We start from the raw sequence: 19,882 nt of genomic DNA on the forward strand, positions 1-19,882 counted from the left end.
ATGTCAGGATGGCATAATTCCCATGCTTTGGCAAAAGTTTATTTATCCCGATAAATGCCCAAATTGTACATTGAAATGCGCATGTGCATAGACCAGGACGTTGCCTGGTCTCCTTTCCGATTCGGGATCTTCATCCATCTTTTTTGCCTGTGCCAGGATGACGTAACTTTCACACATGGGCAGAAGTTCATTCATCCTCACATATGCCAACCTTGTACACTGAGTTGCACATATAAACAGTATGTCTATCCTAAATCAAGGAGGGATAGCAGGACAGGTGCCAGCATTGTCAGTACACTGGAAGATGTTAGTGCTGTGGATATAAGCTGTCAAGAAAGAGCATAGTTGTTAGTACTCGTGCACACAATTATTCCATAACCCTGATACAAACTTTTTGCAGATCTACAAATCTCAGCTGTCTTATCAGTCTTCAGCTGAGACACTGGTATTGTTTACAGCAGGGGGTCTCCAAACTATGGCCCTCCAGCTGTTGAAGTACTAAAAGTCCCATCATACCTCTGCCTCTGGGAGTCTTGCCTGTGGCTGTCAGAGTCTTGCAAGGCCTCTTGGGACTTGCAGTTCCTCAACACCTGGAGGGCCATAGTTTGGAAACCCCTAGTTTACAGCATGGGGAAGATTGAATTAGGAATACGGGCCTCATTTTGAATTGTTGATTAGTAGCTGCAGCATAAGTGCACCTTTACCAGAGTTTGATTTGATGAATACCATTCAGTTCAGGAAAAATAAAAGCAAAAGATCCTTTAAAAAAAAGTGAGTTGTTTTCAGCTGACTCCACTGAAATTTGAAAACTACAGTCACATGTCTGAAAATAATTGCCTTATCTCTGTGTAAAGCATTTTTACATGAGCCTAATGTCTTCTGTGCTAATATGCAATAACACTTTATTTAAATGTATTTTTCTTTATGCCTTTTTTCCAATTTTTGTTGTTCACCTGCAGCACATTTCTAACCAAAACCTTCTATCCTTGTCACCGATGTTGAAAGCTGAACCAACTAGGCATACACTTGCTATATACACTCACCAGCCTTTATTAAGTACACCTGTTCAATTGCTTGGTAACACAAATTGCTAATAAGCCAATCACATGGCAGCAACTCAATGCATATAGGCATCTAGACATGGTGAAGACGATTTGTTGTAATTCAAACTGAGCGTCAGAATGGGGAAGAAAGGGGATTAGGTGACTTTGAATGTGGCATGGTTGTGGGTACCAGATGGGCTGGTCTGAGCATTTAAAAAACTGCTGATCTACTGGGAATTTTATGCACAGCCATCTCTAGGGTTTTACAGAGAATGGTCCAAAAAAGAGAAAATATCAAGTGAGCGGCAGTTGTGTGGATGAAAATGCCTTGTTGATGTCAGAAGTCAGAGGAGAATGGGCAGACTGGTTGCTGCGACATTCAGATGGTAGGGTCAGAATTTGGTGTAAACAACATGAAAGCATGGATCCATCCTGCCTTGTATCAATGGTTCAGGGTGGTGGTGGTGGTGTAATAGTGTGGGAGAGATTTTCTTGGCGCTAGCAAGGTGTACCTAATAAAGTGGCCGGGGAGTGTATATGCACACTAACTCTACCCATTACATCACTAGAGGAAGGTTTTCTTTAAAAGGGGCCTATCGCCCAATTACCAGTTTTTCTGTACCAGACTATATGGGGATCATTGTCATCTAGTGGCAAGCAAACTAACTGCACCTGCTATCAAACCTGCCCCTTGAGTGGGAATTACAATGGCACCCTGGGCACATAGAATAATGATGTAGAGAGCAGTGCTGACATCATTACGTCAGTACAGCTCTATGCACCACTGGTGACCATCTAGGACAGAAGAAGATCCAAAAAGTAGGAGAACCCTGAGCATCGCATGACTAGCCTAATGATATCTGCAAAAGATAAGTACAAAAAAGCAAAAAAATACACAATGCAAGAAAGCATCCAGGGGAGGGCAGGGGTCATAACACAGAGTTGTGTAAAATTTTTAGTCATTGAATCAGCATGATGTGTATGATAGCCGTGGACCAACAGAAGAGAAAGCTGGTTTCGATGGATCTACCGTAAAGTAACCTTTCCTTCAAAGAAGCAGATCTGTGTTTGAAATATGTATAGTATAGATCAACCCTGTTCTGGTCCTAAGCTGCTACCTGTCTGAAAGTGACAAGTGAAGCTCTTGCCAGAAAGTAGATTCTTGGACAGGGGCGGACTGACCATTTGGAAACTCGGGCGCTGCCCGAGGGCCCGGGGTCAGTAGGGATCCCCATTAAATGCCCCTGGTACCTTTTTCATAGGCTTTTTTGAGTTTGGGCAAGGACACAGGGGCCCCATGATCCCCTATTGCCTGGGGGCCCCATGAGTTGTCAGTCCGCCCCTGTTCTTGGATGTGTGCTGAAGGACTTTTTGGAACATTTAAAGTAGAATTCCAGGTAAAACCTAACTAATCTAAAAAATGCTCCCTTTCTCCCCTCCTAACACCTATGCAAAAAAATAAATTATATATAAATATATATACACACTTACTTATTTTCTGCCCACTTTGGTCCACTCCCGTGATCTGGCTCTGCTGTGTCAGCCAGTGGCAGCTGCAGGGGAGAGAACACAGCACCAACAATGGATGGGCCATAGGAGCCTATTGATGACCCCAATCATTTTCCAGCTTTTTTGGGCTCTCCATTCCCCTGCAGCCACCACTGGCTGACACAGTGGAGCCAGATCATGGGAGTGGCCCAGAACAAGCTGAAAATAGGTTAGTATATATATGTCTTCCCTACACAGATTAGTCAACTTAGGTTTTAGAAGGGAGAGGGAGCATTTTTAAGGCTAGTTAGGTTTAAGCTGGAATTCTACTTTAATGGTTAAAAGCATCAGATACAGCCAACATGTTTCAGGGGAAAAAAGCCTCCCCCTGCTTCAGGACTCAAGCAGTTGGTGTTAATAAAATCTTGACATAATGCACCAGAGAACCTGGGTTAAGGCTTGATGTAGACCAATGCAGTTCGGGGGCTGGATGGGGCATTTTGCCTGTCTTTATCCGATCCCTGGGAGACTATTCCTCTTGCTGATATAAGGCACTATTTCTCTAACTATACCAACAATGGGGCAAACATTCCTGCACTGACATTAATAATGGGGCACTATTCCTTCCACTGACACCATTGATGGGGTACTATTCTTCCCACTGACACCAGTGATACTGTAGGGCACTATTCTTCCCACTGACACCAATGATGAGACACTATTCTTCCAACTGACACAAATGATGGGACACTCTTCCTCCCATTGACACCAATGATGGTGCACTATTCTGCCAGCTGACATCAACGATGGTGCACTATTCTTTCTGTTGACACCAATCATGGGGAACTATTTTTCCAACTGACACCAATGCTGGGGGTATTCTTCCTACTGACACCGATGATGGGGCACTATTCTTCCAACTATCACCAATGGTGGGGCACTATTCTTCCAACTATCACCAATGGTGGGGCACTATTCTTCCCACTGCAACCAATGATGGGACACTATTCTTCCCACTGACACCAAAGAAGGGACACTATTCTACCCACTGACACTAATAATAAGGCACTATTCTACCACCAATCATGGGGAACTATTTTTCCAACTGACACCAATCATGGGGAACTATTTTTCCAACTGACACCAATGGTGGGCAATATTCTTCCTACTGACACCAATGATGGGACACTATTACTCGCACTAACACCAAATATGGGACATTGTTTACTTCCACTGCCCACAGTCAGGTCCCCCTAATGTCTACAGGACAGTAAACTTGCCCTTTGTTTGGAAACCTTGTAAATCTGAGGTGTATATTACTATCCCGTGTCAACACTAAAGGCAGCCATTAAATCAGCCTTTCTCAACCTTTTCAACACAGAGGAACCCTTGCCAAAACTTCCGGTCTCAGGGAACCCCTGCTAAAAATGACTTTATCTACAATTCATGATACATTAGTGTGATGATCAGTGGGAAGAATGCTCCTCACACTTGTGGTCATTGGGAAGAATTACCCCCTTACAGATAGCTAAAACGATCAATGGTGTCAGTGTGAACTTACCTGAGAGGCAGAAATTGCTCATTGCTCTAGAAACCCCTTGCAACCTCTGGAGGAACCCTAGTTGAGAAACCCTGCATTAAATGTTCCAAAAATGTCCTTCAAGTGAGATAAACCAGGTGCTCTTTATTACACATCCAAGAGTTTAAGGCCCCATGTACACGAGACTCTTCTGAAAGATGGAAACTGACTGCTGGAAAACGAAGGTTAAAAAATGTCTGTGTAGCCGAGTTTTCATAACGCGTTTATGTGCGTTTACACACGTTTGCGTTTAGAAGCGTTTTTTAATGATAAGCACAGGAGAACCTTCCAAATGCCCAGAATGCACTGAAAAGTGGTAAATTATTAACTATTTCAGACTGTTTCAGAGAAATACAGAGAGTAGAAGCAGAGACAGCAGTATGTGTTGAGATTCGCTTTGGTGTGAGTTGCTCATTAACATTTCTTTTGTTTCCAAGGGTGGGAAGGTGTCTGGTGGAGGGAGTCATTAAGGCCACCTGGCAGGGGATCTGCATGAGGAATTTGAGGTGTGAATGGTCATTAACATATCTTTTGTTTCCAAGGGTGGGAGAGGTGTGAGGTGTGAATTGGTCATTACAATGTGTGACAAGCTTGGTAGGAACATCCTGTTTTCAGTGTTTTGTCCATCTGAGTACCTTGAAAACGCTTTGCATGCATCTGTCACGATGAAAATAGGCTCTGGACAGCATTGGGAACTGGAAGAGTTAAAAAAAAAATTCAGCTGCAAACGCTTATAAACGCGTTTATCCGCGTTTTGCATTTAAAACGCTGATAAAATCGACTGCTGAACGCAAGTTTTCTGCGTGCAAACAACCGACTGTAAACCTGTAGACGACTGTAAACGAAGATGTGTACATGGACACATAGGAAAACATTAGGGTGAGTTCAGGGGCTGCTGAAAAAAATGCTGAACAGCTCCTCAACGTGAGTCTATCAGCTGCAGTGTACATGAGCCCTATCAACATGACAGCCAGGCAACCAGCATTTTCAAAAGGAGAGGCTAGCAAAGGCAGCCTGCCTTTTTGTCAGCACGCTTGATTCAGAAATGGATACTTCTATGGATTACATTGTGTTTTGCATTCTTCTAGCCTCTAGTCATTACATTACTACTAAGTATCTTTCTATAGGTTGTCAAGCAAGAATTTGGCCCTATTTAACAGTCGTATTGTTCTGCCTCGTGGGCAGCTTTCCTTGTGTCAGCTCACAATGCATTACATGTTTTCACTTGTGAACTGGTCAGAAGTACGTCAATCACTCTATTAACACGGACTATTCTCAGCTCCTATCACAAAACTCAATCTTTGGAAAATTATCCTCAATTGACTTATCTTCGCCTGTCACTCACATCTTTGTACTGCCTGTAATTTTATCCATAGCTCCAATATAGAAACAGCAATTTTCTGTGGGATCAAAGCTTTGAATACTTGTCTAATCACTCACCGGAGAAGATTGGAGATTGCTAGTGAAGACTCAGATTTTTATTCCGTAAAGCTTATTTAAGATTAATTTCTCGTTAGCAGTCGTGTCATAATAGGGGTCATGTGCAGACAGAGGCCATGGTATTGTTATCGTCTTTCTATTATTTCATACAGATCAGCCAAATTCCACACAATAACGTTTTTTTCTTTTTTATTTGATTATAGAATGTAGGTTAACAGTGAAAAAATTAGAAGTATAACGCAGGGCTGCAGAATTGTTCATCACACATTGTTATGCCGTATTTGTACAATTCAGATTGGATACGATGCTTCAGATACTTCCTATGTCTAGGTTCACACCTAAGCGTTTTGTGGTGCATTTTGCAGAAACATTCTACAGTCTAACATGATTTCCTATGGGACAGGTCCACATCACCGCGTTTTCACCCGCTGCGTTTTTTGGAAGGGGTCAGGGACTTTTTTTAAAAGCAAAACGTTGCCGTTTTGGTTCAATAGACTTCAATGCTGTAGAAATGCATGTAGTGCGTTTTGGATGTGTTTTGCTATTTAATCTGCCCAGCAGCAAGTTGGGGAGAAAAAAGTGAAACGCATAAAAACGTGTCAAAAACGCATGTGCAAAAACGCAAAATGCATTGCAGAAATGGATCAAATACAAACTGCATAGGTGTGAACCTAGCCTAAAGTGGTATTAAATCCAAAGCCAAAAATGTAATATATTGCAGATGTGTTAGCTGCTTCTTTTCTTTGACTTTTTTCCTTCTGTTTTTACTTGATGATCTTGCCAGTAACACACCACCAGGGGCGGACTGACCATTTGGAAACTCGGGCACTGCCCGAGGGCCCGAGGTCGGTAGGGGGCCCTATGAGATGCCCCTGGTACCTTTTTCATAGGCTTTTTTGAATTTGGGCAAGGACACAGGGGCCCCATGATCCTCTATTGCCCAGGGGCCCCATGAGTTGTCAGTCCGCCCCTGCACACCACTGGAATTAATGAGACACCTATCTGGAGGAATGAGCACAGGACACAGCAGGCAGCAGCATTGTCAGTCTGAGGGGGATGGGAGCGTTATATGCATTAGCAGATTTGAATACAATTAACAAATTGAAGCCAAAATTCAGCTCAAAATTTATAATTAGTTACAGCAAACATTTTTTTTGGGGGGGATAAAGGTTTTACATGAAAAAATAAAAGCTGATCATGTTAATCACCTGCCAGTGGTAAATGGATCATCTCATCTGTAAGCTGATACATTCTGCTGGGGAGCTTGAACTTCTGAAAAAACGCTGGCTGAATTACCAGATGAAAAAGATCTTTTGGGTTAAGTACTGCTTTAAAATTACCGTTTGCTTTCACTAACCCTAGGCTCACATCTAAGCGTTTTCCGCAGCATTTTGCATTTTGCAGAATTGCTCTACAGTCCATTTAACATGATTTCCTATTGGACACGTTCACATCTCTGTGTTTTCACCCGGTACGTTTTTTGGAAAGGGTCAGGGACTTTTTTGAACACAAAAAGTTGTGTTTTTAGCTCTATAGACTTCAATGGAAACGCTGCAGAAAAGCATGTTGTGAGGTTTTTTCTGCGTTTTGACGCATTTTTGATGCGGTTTTGATACGTTTTAAATCTGCATAGCAACAAGAAAAAAAAAAGCAAAACACATAAAAATTGCGCCAAAAACACATACGCAAACTGCACAGCAGAAACGGATCAAACGCAAGCTTCATAGGTGTGAGCCTAGCCTTAAAGTGTATGTGTAACTTTTTATTAGTGCTGGATGGAGTGGAAAAAAATTTAGAACCCTTGTCATTTTTTTTCTTTGCTGACTGTGTCCTTGTAAAGCATATCTAAGCCCTAAAACAAAAATGTAGAATACAGTCTTGCAGCTTGCCAATCCTTATATGTGGTGGCAGCATTAGTTTTTCTTTTTTTAGGCCATTTTCCTTTATGTTCCCCTTTTGATCTGGCTGGTAAATATTTTATTCAACCTCCTTTAACAGACCAAGCTACTAATCTGTCTGGCAAAACTGACAGTTAATGGTTGCAATATACCATTTACCACTGACAGGGGTGCTCACAGTGATCAGTTTTTATTTACTTATGTAAAACCATTCCAAAAGAAAAAAAAACAGTTTGCTGTAACTGATTAAAGAGTGTTATTCTGCTGTAATATGTTAGTCGAGTCCATCTAAGGACCATTTCACACTACATGTGTTTCAGTTGCTTTTTTTCTGCATTTAAAATGCACAGAAAGTAGGTTATATGGTTGTCAATGTCATAGTTCACATCAGTGCTTGCAGTTCCACTGCGTTCCGGATGCAGAAGAAAAAGTAGAGCAGGTTGCATTTTTCCTGAACAGAACTGTACTGCATCAAAAATGCACCAGAACGCACACAAAATGCACTGGAACACACATATCCCAATTTAGATTGAAGAAAAAGATGAACTGGAACGCATAAAAATGCATTGTTATGCATCAAAAACGCACCAGAAGTGCCAAAAATGCGCATCGAAAACTCATCTGGACTGCGTTTCTATAGTGTGAACCAGCCCTAAATCTGTTATTAAATCTATAACCTGGTACATACTGTTTTTTTTAATTCAACCCAGCGATTGACAGCTCAGGAGGAGAGTCTGTACTAACTATCTAATGTTAGTACAGTGATCCCCTCCGCCAGAACACTCCGGCTGGGGCAGACTGACAACTCATGGGGCCCCCAGGCAATAGGGTATTATTGGGGCCCCTGTGTCCTTGCCCAAACTCAAAAAAGCCTATGAAAAGGTACCAGGGGCATCTCATGGGGCCCCCTACTGACACCGGGCCCTCGGGCAGTGCCCGAGTTTCCAAATGGTCAGTCCGCCCCTGCACTCCGGTCAACGCTATTAGCCATTGGCTGAGAGTGCTGATCAGGAGCCAATTGGCATGCCTTTTTCGGTCATGCTCCTTCGAAAGAAGCTGGCTGAACGGCTGGCTTTTGTCGGACTGCTGCCATACACACGGACTGCATGTCTCTATTCAACCAGCCAATGCCGCCCTACATTTGGCCCACGTGTACTAGTTTTAACACTCCCCTCACCCCAGACTGAAGATGTTGCTGTCCACAAGTGTCTCTGTTTCTTCTCCATCCAGAATGGAAATGTCCTAAAACAGGAAAATCCTAAAAAAGGGAAAACAAATGCAACCACCACATTTAAAGTCTAGATGTGATCTTTATTGCATGGTTACACTTGGACCAATGTAATTATATGTGTCTGATTCGGCTCATCACTGTGGAAGGTGACAATCATTGTAATGGTCAGTGCTACTACAGTGATCACAGAAATGTTAGTGACCACATTGGGGGGTTCGTTCAGCACCACTGCCGTTTTTTTTGGCCGGTCAAAGATGTAGCTATACAATAAATATTATACCTAGATATCAGCTTAAGTATTGGTAAGCTACAATATATTATTTTAGGTTTAGAAAAGCTTTAAGTTGTACCCTTCTTATTTGTACTGAAGACCAAATGAGGGAAAATCCAAAATTTTGAGTTGTCACAAGAACAGGAAAAGAGTTTTCCAATGGGGACACTTGTTGTGGAGGCAACCCTCTAAAAAGGAAACTTCTACAACTTTTTAGAGAGTTCTTCTAACTTATTCTTGTGTCTCATTGACAGCAAGTGAGCGGAAATCTCCCCAACAGGACATAAGCAACATAGAATAAACTGACAATTGTTTTAACTCTTTCCTACAACATACAACACTAAAAAAAAAGGAAATTTGGCTTTACATACACTTTAATTTCTTCCCCGCCTATTCATTTTTTTCTTTCCTATGCCATTGTGTGAAAAACAATCAATTAGAATATTACACAGGGTCAGATCAGTGTTCTAAAGCAGGTGATTAGTGGAGGATCTTTCAGGTCTTTGAAGGTGACCTGAGATCAAAAACAACTGAATTCATATGAATTGTGTATGGTGACCAGATCCTCCATGAGTAGAGGAGCAGTACAAGCCAAAAGCCGAGCTGAGTATTCTGAATGTGGTTGCACTAATGCTTTATAGAGAGTTAGAATTATGCCTTTCTCTATTGAGTCAATGTCGTTTCTAATACAAGAAAATACCTTGTTAGCTTACAGACTGATATTCATCCTGTTATTGAGTGTATGGTCTACACCCAGGCTGTTTTCCATAATTGATTCATCTAATTATATTCCTCTTGATTGCATGTTCTGTGTAAATGGAGACTGGGGTTCTCAAAGCACCCATTTAATGTGCTTTTGTTTGCAATATAGAATGTTATATGAAGAGTCTAATTCAATATACAATATAATGCAATGGATTAGTAAAAGATTCATTGGTCTCGTCTAGTACTTTTATATTTTAATCTACCTTATCACTTCACTGCAGAGTGCTGCTCCTTATGTATTATTAGCTGTTATATACTGTACGTTACTTATTTTCTTGCTATAGACTACAGCTGTTTGAACTACAGATCACCTGAAAACTTGTGTGTTAAAAATAAAGATAGAGAGCTTTTATGATACAAAAATATTATTTACAAGCTGACCATGCCTAAATGATGATATAGTGTTTTTAAGTTAGTTATAAATTAAACTGTAAAGGATATTTGCAAATTCCGTATACAATTGTATTCTACACTGCTCAAAAAAATTAAAGGAACACTTTTAAAACTCAAAATGATACTCAGTAGTTTGTATGGCACCTACGTGCTTGAGTGCATGCCTGACAACGTTGGGGCATACTCCTAATGAGAAGATGGATGGTGTCCTGGGGTGTTTCCTCCCAGATGTAGACCAGGGCATCACTGAGCTCCTGGACAGTCTGAGGTGCAACCTGGTGGCGTCGGATGGGCCGAACCATGATAACCCAGAGGTGTTCTATTGGATTTAGGTCAGGTGAGTATGGGGGCCATTCACTGGTATCAATTCTTTCATTCTCATGAAACTGCCATTGTATTCTCGCCACATGAGGCCGGGCATTGTTGTGCACCAGGAGGAACCCAGGACCCACTGCACCAGCGTAGGGTCTGACAATGGGTCCAAGAATTTCATCCCGATACTTAAAGACAGTAAAGTGCCATTGTCTAGCCTGTTGAGGTCTGTGCGTCCCTCCAAAGATATGCCTCCATGGACCATCACTGACGTCCACCAAAACAGTCATGCTGAACGATATTACAGGCAGCATAATGTTCTCCATGGCCTCCCCAGACCCATTCACGTCTGTCACATGTGCTCAGGGTGTACCTGCTCTCATCTGTGAAAAGCACAGTGCGCCAGTGGTGGACCTGCCAATTCTGGTGTTCAGTGGCAAATGCCAATCGAGCTCTATGGTGCCGGGCAATGAGCACAGGGCCCACTAGAAGACATCGGGCTTTCATGCCACCCTCATGAAATCAGTTTCTGATTGTTTGGTCAGAGACATTCACACCAGTGGCCTGCTGGAGGTCATTTTGAAGGGCTCTGGCAGTACTCATCCTGTTCCTCCTTGCACAAAACAAGCAGATACCAGTCCTACTGATGGGTTAAGGACCTTCTATGGCCCTGTCCAGCTCTCCTAGAGTAACTGCCTGTCTCCTGGAATCTCCTACATGCTCTTGAGACTGTGCTGGGAGACACAGCAAACCTTCTGGTAATGACAGGTATTGATGTGCCATCCTGGAGGAATTGGACTGCCTGTGCAACCTCTGTAGGGTCCAGGTATCGCCTCATGCTACAAGTAGTGACCCTAGCCAAAAGCAAAACTAGTGAAAAAACTGTCAGAAAAGATGAGTAGGGAAAAAAATGTTAGTGGTCTCTACCTGTAAAACCATTCCTGTTTTGGGTGTTGTCTCTTAACTGCTACTTAACTGACCAGATCGATATCCCAGGAGTTTAATTGACTTGATGCTATACTCTGATTAAAAAGTGTTCCTTTAATTTTTTTAAGCAGTGTATTTTATATGCTTTGCTTATGTATTGTACACTGCACTCATTGTGCACACGGTACTAATAATGATTTCATTATATTTGCATTCCTTCCAGTTCTAGTTATAAATGAGCCTGCCTACGTAACGCCACATGTTATCGTAAAAGAACAATTGTAATAATAATGTGATACCTATGTAATCATGTGTATAAAAAAAACGTAAATGCGCCGAATAAACAGAATAGAAAGATGCTGAGTGTAGCTTTATGTGTCTTTTTCTTGCTTAAGTAGTTATTAGTTTTGAACCAATAATCACTATGAGGATAGGAGTCACCTATCTATAAAATTTTCAGTATTTATTTACAGAAGAAAACTTTCTTGTTTTATTTTAATTTTGTTATATCTATATTCTGTTAATTAATATGGAGGGATCAGGGGATTATTATTTGTATGTATGTTACTTGGTATGCCTTAATGTCTTTTTTACTTAAAATGTTTGCAATAAAATAATTAAAGTGGAATCTTTTTCTTGTTTGAATGCTGGAGGTTTTGCTAGATATTTGTTGATGTCTCCCCTTTTCCATTGGAGAGATTTCCCTTTTTTCAAAGACAGTGGTCACAAGGACAGAAAATTGGGGAACACAGCAATAAAAAAAAGACCTAAACAGGTTTTAAATCCTACTTACAGTAAACAAAGCTGAAGAATTATTTCTGGAGATGGGCTTTGAGAGAATAGTGTTAGAAATAACATTGTATTCATACCTTTATATGGGAGCCAAATGATGGGGGGTTATGGGGCTAAAAAACCTGAAAATATTAGGCAGGATTTTATGCATTATTAAATCAGAAAATCTAATGGAGAAATGGACTTGATGGGGTTTATTTACTAAAGCGGGAGAGTCCAAAATCAGACTCCCTTCTGCATAGAAACCAATCAGCTTCTAACCCCAGCTTGTTCAATGAAGCTTTGGCAATGAAACCTTAAAGCTGATTGGTTTCTATGCAGAAGTGAGTCTGATTTTGCACTCTCCAGCTTTAGTAAATAAACCCCGATGTGTCAGATGACACCTGAGTAGCATTATCAGCAACTCAGACTCCATTCAACATCCATTCAATGTTTTGATTGTACAAAACCAGCAAGCATCTTACTAGTTGTAGCTATTTGTGATTTGCTGTTTTTATACTGTATAAATACCACAATGAATATAATAAAATACTTATGATTTTTATTCAGCTATTCTTTTCCTTTATATTGATACTCTTATAATCATTATTATTTTATAGAGCCAACAGTTTGTGCAGCACTTTACAACATGAGGGCAGACCGTACAGCTGCAATACAATTCAATACAGGGGGAACCAGAAGGCCCTGCTCGTTAGAGCTTACAATCTGAAAGGGAGGGTCAAGTAATATAAAAGATAGTAACTGTGGGGGAGGAGCTGATTGGTTAAATAAAAGTTCAGTTGTTAGGTGGCTGCATATATATGCTTCTCTAAAAAGAAGGGCTTTCAGGGATCACCTAAACGTGGACAGAGTAGCAGACAGTCGGACAGATTGAGGTAGGGAGTTCTAGAGGAGAGTGTGGCAGGAGTTGATGAGAGAACTTGTGAGGACTGAACAGAACGATTTGGTTGGTATTTTGAGATAAAGTTAGTGATATAGCTGGTGGCAGAGTTGTGGATGACTTTGTAATTTGTTAGTAGTTTGAATTTTATGTATTGTGTGAGCAGAAGCCAATGGAGGGATCAGTAGAGAAGGGTAGCAGACATGAAATTGTTGGAAAGGTGGATGAGTTTGGTAATGGCATTCTTGATGGAACAAAGGCATGGATAGCCTATGTAAAGACAAGCCATTGAGGAGGGAGTTTCAGTAGTCAAGGCGAGAGATAACCAGAGTGAATTAGAAGCTTTGTGGTGTCATTGGTTAGGAAGGGGCATATTTTGGAGATGTTGCAGAGTTTGAGGCTGCAAAATTTGAAATGCAATTAGATGTGGGGCCAAAATAAGGGTTCAGAGTCCAGGATCACATCTAGCACCCTTGTAAGCAAGGACAGACTGATAGTTGTGCCATCGACCTCGACAGAGAAGGGGCACCTCAGCTGGATAGACTGAGTTTAAGGAAGTGTGTGACATCCATACTGATATTTCTGTTAGTAAATGAATGATGTGTGAGAAGACTGATGAAGTGAGCTGAGGAGTATAAAGATAGATTTGGATGTTGTCAGAATAGAAATGGTATTGGAAGCCATGGGAGGCTATCAGTTGACTTGGGAAGGAGGTGTAGATGGAGAATAAGAGCGGTCCAAGGACAGAACCATATGTAAAATAATTTAAGCCAATATAGTTTCAGGCTATACTAATAACCTAATAGGATTGGTGTTGATGATGAATATGGGTGTCTGGTAAAGAGTGTTTGGTGACAATATGGAAATCTATTAGCAGTTTTTAATCATAAAAAGGCAAAGAGTAAATGGGTCACGAGCCAAGGTTCAGCAACAGGAGGTCAAACAGCATAGGAGTAGGCAGAAGAGTAGTCAGGGACGAGCTGGGGATCAGAGCAGGAGACGGTCAACAGGAATCAGGATCAGGCAGGGTTGGCAACAAGGTAACTTCTCACAGGAACAGATGCACAGGGAACTAGACCTTACGGCAACCTGATCATTGCATGGCTGGTTTAAATAGCGCACACTGCGCCGTCAGTGGTGCCAGGCACGTGCCCGCATGCACGAGTGCGCATGCGTGGGCACAGTTGCCGCCGCGGACGCCCAGGTCCTAGTGCCTGCACATTGGTGCGCTTAGGCAATCTGCCCATACGCAGACCCGTGTGCCGTGGCGAGCCCTGAAATCCCTGACACCAGGTCTTCACTCAGGGCTCTTGCTGCTCAATTTAACATGACATGAGTGCCAGGACCATGTCATGCTCCTTTTTAATTGGTCATAGAAGGCATGCTCCTTCTTAGACCCACCAATTGCAGAGAAATTAAGCTAGGGAACTCCTTAAAGTGGCTCTGAAGGTGGAAGGTTTTTCACCTTAATGCACTCTATGCTCCCCCCCAGCACCCTTATGCTTGCCTAAGCCTGATCTCGATCCAGCACTGTATCTGAGAGCAATGGCTTTCTCTGCTCTCTATGTGCTGCTCACTGGACATCGAGGGAGCAGTGGGAGCCATTGGCTGCTGCTGTCAATCATGGCCTGTGAGGAGAGAGCAGGAGACAGTACCAAGGTGCACTGGACACACACAAAGCGCGGATTGGGAATGAGTCCACAGGAGTGCCCCCAGAGCAAGCTATTTGCTATTGGAGCACCATTCAGTAGGGCTGAACAGCCAGGAATCACAGCAGGGGACCTCAGAAGGTAAGAACAGGGCTGCTCTGTGAAAAGCCGTTGTATAGAGCAGGTAGGTATACCATGTTTTCTGTTTTACAAAAATCCTTTAGAATCACTTTAATAATGACCCTGTCACTAAAGTAACAGGCACCACTGGTATCAAATATTTCTGGGTGAGTTGGATACCAGGTTCTGATGTGATGTTTAGAGGGATCAGGTATCTGACGCACCTGAAAGTCTTGGATACCAAAGGAACTTATAGCTCTTCAAGGGGAAATATTTAACTCATCACCTGCCAAACATTTTATTATTAAACATCTTGTTTTACAGGCTGCTTATAGTTATTTTGTTTAGTTGCTGATATTGTTCCTGTTTTGCTTTGACAACCCTTATAAAAATATGTTGTTATCTCTTGTTGGAGGGAGTATAGCAAGGAAGAAAGATGGGGGGGGGGGTTACCCGTATTAACTGCTCTAATGATGGAGGAAAATCATGTTCATGCTGTGTACTCTAGGATTTATCTTCACAGATTGGGTTCATAATTGTCCAGGCTATCAGCAAATGACCTCAATTGACCTCTTGAAGCTGTACATGGAAACCATTATTATCTCTTCTCTCCAGTTTCAAATAAGCTATAATGTTCTAAAGAGAAAATCAATGGAAAGCACACAGGACATGTGAAAATTCCAGCATAAAGGCATTTCTTTTTTCATTTATGGGTCCTCAGTTAAATTTCAGTCAGCCTAAGGATCTTCCAATGCAAAGATTCTATAATTATAGGGTCACTCTTCTCCCCTTGAGTATTTTGGGGAGATTTGCCAGCTCAATGGAAAGAGTATAATGGGTAATGTTCGGCCCTTAATCGTGCCTTTTATACCCCAAACATCTTAAAGCCCAATTCCATTTAAACACATTTGTTTTGTGTGGTGGGTAAGGGAGATAGGTTCTGCGCTTGGCCTAGTGGTGATAGCCTGGTTGAGATGTTGAGATTTAGAGTTAACAAGCTAACCTATCAAATAAAGAAAAGAGGATGTAGCTGCATTTATGATTTAAAAAGGAAGATAATAATCCTCACAGGGGCTTTAACAATTCCATAGCCTGCTTAATGCTCAAAAAAAAGAGTGACCTTAGATATACTCAACCTAAAAGAAGTAAAAGGAATGAGTCAAGGTCTAATTGGCAGAAGATAATGGACACACTTTCACCATTCTAAAATATATTAAAACCTATTTACAGCATCTTACTTCTTTACAACATATTGTTTTCTCCAAGGCCATAGATGCACCCGACAAGGTTCCTGTAGAAGTGTCTATAGAAGCAGCCAGATACAATGTAAATTCTGAGAGACACCTTGTGAACTAATACCAAAGAACTCAGTGTGGGGTAGGGGGCCATTGAGGGTGAATGGTAAAATTAAAATCTGAATGCTAGAGGAATCATCACACTTAAGTTTTAACTAATATGTAGCATAAAGTGGTATTTCAAATAATATCCCACCAAAAGCAGTGCTTATTAATCCATATGCATAACCTGGAGAAATGCTTGAAGAGCCAAAAAGTGTAGGGTGAGATTCAGGGGCGGACTGACAACTCATGGGGTCCCCGGGCAATAGGGGATCATGGGGTCCCTGTGTCCTCACCCACACTCAAACCACACCCAAAAAAGCCTATGAAAGGTACTAGGGGCATCTCATGGGGCCCCCTACTGACCCTGGGCCCTCAGGCAGTGCCCTAGTGCACGAATGGTCAGTCCGCCCCTGGTGAGATTAGGAGGAGAGAGAAGGGTGTTAATGGAATGTACAGGCTTGTTGATGCTAAGGAGTTTTGCTTATTTATGCATGCTGTGATAGTGTTTGTATGCATTCAATATACTGAGTTTTATTTTAGATCTTTTTTATGCAATTTAATAAACTTAATTACAAGATGGAGTAAAGAATTAGGAGTTTGTTTAAGAGAAATTTCTATGAACTGGAGCATCTAAAGATTTTATGTAAAAGGAAAATTAACTCTATATGACCTATCCTTATATAAGGGGATCATACGTATTTGGTGTGTGTTTGTCCTTATGGTGATGGTTAGCAAAGACGTTTGTTGTAACTATATACGTAAAAGACAATGACAACATCCTATCATTGCCAATACTGCTTTTCCCTTCCGTAATCTTGTGGACCAGCCAAGTGCCAAAGCCCAGAAGCATGCCCTCGCTTCTCACTGCACTCAAATTCAAGAAAACGGGCTGCACATTGATGATGTCATCAAAATCCAATCAGTTTATTGAACAAGCAAATAGCTTCCGGCAAGCACTGCAAACCTTCCACCTTATTCCACACCCTCATGCCCTCCTTCTATATATTTACAAGGTCACAAGAGGATTGTTTCCAAACCTCTTTTTATATAATTTATATATACCAGAAATATAAAAAAGCACTGGCACAAAAGTGATAAGGTACAAACAGTAGCCATAATTCCTTTATAGGTGAATACATTAAAATAAAAAAGAATCTGGTTAAAGTATAACTAAAAGCAAAACGTTTTATTTTTAGTTTTGGATACCATGAAAAGGAACTAGAACACCTGTCAGGTTTTTAATGCTTCCTGTGTTACCGTTAGGGCATTCACCCTCTCTATTTGTTCTGTTTACCATTATAACCAAAAGTAAAAGAAAATCCCAAATTTTGGGTTGTCACCAGAGTAGGAATAAAAGGGAAATCTTCCAATGGAGACACTAGTTCTGGCGACAACCAAGAATTTCACACTTTGGGAGATTTCCTCACTTCCAGTTTTGGCTATGGGGCATATGGTAAGGGTAATTCTTCCCAATGAGACATAAAAGCCAAAAAAAATGAGTTGGGTTATAATAACCCTCTCTTACTCTTAACAAAATGAAAACAAAGTTTTCCCTATAATTCTACTTTAGGTAAGGTTTTGAGTTGAGCATGCTTCCTTGGTGCTGTTCCTGAACTTTGATTTTCTATGGCATTGGTAGAATGAAATTGTCTCTGCCATATGCCAAGATTTTAAATGGGATTTTGAAGTGACATCTGTGTGTCTAGTTCCCTGATTTATTCAAATTTGTCTAGGGCAGGCGAAAAATTAGGGGTTATGATACATTCTCTGGTAGCATATACGTAGAGATAAAACTAGGAATGGGGAATGGGGGAGAACAGTGAAGAGGATAGAGTGGAAGGAAGGTTTATAGATTTTTCCATGGACCTTAGATTTTTTTTTTTATCTTTATTGTCTATAAATGTTGCCTTTGGTGGGATATTATTTTTTTTTTTTTTTCATTTTGTATTTTGGGTGTGCGGCTTATTATTTGACAGTTAGTGATGATTAGTTTGTTGTATTGGTTCTCTGATATTGGATACTTGAAGGCAAGACAGAACATGGTACTGGTTTAAAATTCTATCATATTCAGCCAGGAACACACCAACCAAGGGTCCTCTGCAGCCCATCCAGGTTTTTGGGCATAAGAAAACTGTAACTGCTGTTGCCCACTGCAAAAAAGGCAATGGGCTCATCAAAGTTAGCAGAAGATTGTTGGGGATGATTGAACCTGCAGCTATGCAGTACAAGCTGCTGGAGCTTGTTCTTCTTTGGACAAGGAGCAATTTGCTCATGTTGACATCAGAGTCCCTGTGAAGGGTGGTGGATTTGTCACTCAAGTTTATGCTATTCACCTGGTGATTTCGAAATTATTGGTGGTTTACTATCAAAAATATATTGATGAAGCCTCCAAGAAGGAAATGAAAGATATTTTTAACCAGTAAGACAGGACCCTTTTAGTTGCAGATCATTGCGAGTCCAAGAAGGTCGATGGGCCTAGAGCCCGCACATGCTACCAGAAGTGTTACTGTTAAATTTACCATATACATTTTTCTGCAGTAAAGTTTGGAATATTAACCACATAAGCTCTGGAAGGTTTTATTCCCTTCATGACCAGGGCATTTTTTGCTATTCAGCACTGTGTTACTTTAACTGGTAATTGCATGGTCATGCAACGCTATACCCAAATGAATTATATTTATGTATTTTATGTCTTTTTTTCACACAAATAGAGCTTTATTTTGTTGGTATTTGATCACCACTCGTTTTTTTATTTTTTATTATTAATTAAACATTTTAAAAAAAGGGTGTTTTCTACTTTCTGTTATAAACATGTCCAATAAAAAATAAAAAAAAAATCTAATTTCTTCATAAATTTAGGCCAAAGTGTATTCTGTTACATGTCTTTGGTAAAAAAAACCAAAAACCCAAAAAGTGTATAGTAGCCTCCCTGGAAGTTTTCCCGAGTGTAGCTCGGGGTAAAGTTTCGGTACCACAAGCGGTAACCCCGAGCTACACTCGGGCTTACCATGTGGCGCTGCTCCGGGATCTGTTCTTCACTTACCTTGTTCTGCGCTCCCGCGATGTCCCTCCTGCAGTGTCCCCGGCAATGTCCTCCGGCGGATGCCGACATCTGTCATCTGGGTTGAGCGTGCGACGTACGGGGATGGAACGACGGGAAATTTGCAAATGACAAAAAGTGACATTCACTAAATACACTAAAATCACATAGTAAAACATTACTGTATCAAAGCATTTCACATACATTTTGTCCCGAGTGCTTTGTCCTGTGCCCTGCCTGCATTTTTACTGTTCTTTCTGCCTGGAAACTGAGAACTGTCCACAGCGTCCAAAAAGCGTCCCTTTAGGTCAAAAACTGTTTTAGACCGGCTAGAAAACAGCGATAGTAAATTAGAACCACTTGCAGAATTGAGTGATAATGATTCGTGGGCAAATTCGTCATCAGACACTGAAAACAATTTTGCGACTTTGCTCAGTGATGCTGCGAACTTGGCGCTCTATTTCAAATTTCAGTGTTTTTGGTTTGATTATATCATTGAATTAAATTTATTATTATATTATTATTTTTTATGATTATTTATTAAATTATAGTTTATGATTTTGTGTTTCAAATTGTAACATACCCGGAATGTTTACTAGACTCTTGTTCGGACAGATTTCAGTGAGTTATTCCTAAAAATTACAAGTGTACAAGAAAAAAAATACATTTTTCCATGCAAAAAAATGTACCGCTTTGAGCACAGAAATATGGACA

The 19,882-nt window shown here is 41.0% G+C and overlaps 1 pseudogene; it reads left to right on the top strand.

Moving 5' to 3' along the window:
* The first annotated feature begins 14,642 nt into the window (after nt 1-14,642).
* LOC149471141 (small ribosomal subunit protein uS9 pseudogene) lies at nt 14,643-18,641 on the top strand (annotated as a pseudogene).
* Nucleotides 18,642-19,882: the final 1,241 nt, after the last annotated feature.

This window comes from Staurois parvus, unplaced genomic scaffold (assembly GCF_062004578.1).
Source record: "Staurois parvus isolate SC_StPar_1 unplaced genomic scaffold, SC_StPar_1.0 ptg000027l, whole genome shotgun sequence".
Classification (NCBI taxonomy): Eukaryota; Metazoa; Chordata; class Amphibia; order Anura; family Ranidae; genus Staurois; species Staurois parvus.